The sequence below is a fragment of the Sinocyclocheilus anshuiensis genome, unplaced genomic scaffold, assembly GCF_001515605.1.
Source record: "Sinocyclocheilus anshuiensis isolate Anshui unplaced genomic scaffold, SAMN03320099.WGS_v1.1 scaffold1774, whole genome shotgun sequence".
In the NCBI taxonomy this organism is placed as follows: Eukaryota; Metazoa; Chordata; class Actinopteri; order Cypriniformes; family Cyprinidae; genus Sinocyclocheilus; species Sinocyclocheilus anshuiensis.
Genome location: NW_015546120.1, coordinates 120,583 through 122,191, shown reverse-complemented (window position 1 = coordinate 122,191; position 1,609 = coordinate 120,583). Strand labels below are relative to the sequence as shown.

At 40.8% G+C, this 1,609-nt stretch overlaps 1 protein-coding gene across 1 annotated transcript in view; it reads left to right on the top strand.

Moving 5' to 3' along the window:
- The window catches only part of LOC107700948 (uncharacterized), a 6,999-nt gene that overhangs the window by 497 nt on the left and 4,893 nt on the right, over positions 1 to 1,609 (top strand). The gene's annotated exons all lie outside the window — the stretch shown is intronic.

The following is a 1,609-nucleotide window of genomic DNA, read 5'->3' as shown; positions in this document are numbered from 1 at the left end:
TTGGCGGGCTTTCCCGCCATAGGCTCGTGCAGCTCCACTGCCGAGCCATTGGTTCATTTTTTATTCACTGCACGAACCAATGGCCGGTGCAGTTACACTGCGTTATTGAAAGGCTTCAGTCATCGGAGAAAAATGAGTTTTCTCCCCAAGCATCTTAAACAGACGCAGTACTTGTTCCGTATCTCAGGGAACCGAGGTTACGTTAGTAACCGAGTACGTTACCACACCTCAATAGATTGTTTGGATTTTTTATTTTAAGAAATTTGTCAGGTATTTGTCTATAAAATGTTCCTGTGGGTGGGACTTTTTAATGTTAGTGCTAATAACAAAGACTTGAGCTATTGATGATAAGACAATATACAGATGATGCAGTTTAGCGAGAGACAGAGAGAGAGAGAGAGAGTAAAAGAGTATAGAGCTCTCAACAGTGTTCGACAACAGCACCTGTACTAATAGCAAAGCTTGAACAGTTTAACTTCAAAAACAGCAATGTTACCAGGACTCTATTGAGAAACAACAATTGTATTTGTGTGCATTTAAGTTTTTGTTTAATCCAAGTATGTCTTACTGTATGTATGTGTGTTTGCTGTGTACTTTTACTACTGGACTGTTGCTTGAGTCTAATTGGCTGATGAACATTTCAAGGTGTGCAATTATTTTCATGTCTTCTATGAGGGACAGGGTAAAGTCAGAATCCACGTAGATGTTTTATATAGAATTAAACATATCTGATAGGAAAGAAACAAAATTAATATACTTCAGAGTTACTTGGTGTGTAACAGGGTTTCTTGTCAAGTTGGTTTCAGGGTTGAACCTAATGTTAGGGAACAGCTGAGCACAGGCAACAGGTACTGCAACAAATTTATTGATACAGAAATTACCACCTGCTTAAAGCCTGCACATCCTTATCCCAAGTTTAGCCTATAGTACAGGGGTATTTAATTAAAGTTCCAAGATGTCTGATCTCTATATTTCTTTCCCAGCGGAGGTCCGGACGAATATACAGTATACTGTATAAATGTGCAGGGCCTAAAATTAACAATGGCCAAGTGCCAAATGCGAGTAAAAATCGGCTTTGGCGAGTATTTGAAACTGTGTCAATCACCAGATGGCCGGTAACATTTTTATAAATTCTAACAGTGCAATGTTGTGAGAGCATAAACGTGAACAAATGTGAACGACGCTCCGTGCAGTTGACGGGTCAGTGCTGCTTCGTCACAAAAATGTAAGACTTTGCAATGTAAATATTGAAGAGCAAAAACACACGAAATGATACACGTTACTCGCGCTGTGTGGGAAGTTTAAACATCGGAAGCCCCGGCCTGAAAGGCGCATCTTGAGCTCTGCTTCCTTCCTGCGCTTGAACGGACAAATTCACACAAAATTATGTCAAAAATAAGGTGACCTGGACATGTTCGGTTCCGTGGCCACGACATATTAATGTTAATATGTCGTGGGAACGTAATAAAATAGGTTTGTTTTAGATGCATCGGCGCTGCGCAGACCGATCGGCGTATGACATCAAAGTACCGCGAGTGTGATTAGAGAGCAGACAACTCTTTAAGCTTTTGAATCGCTCTCGCGGTACTTTGATGTCATACGCCGATCG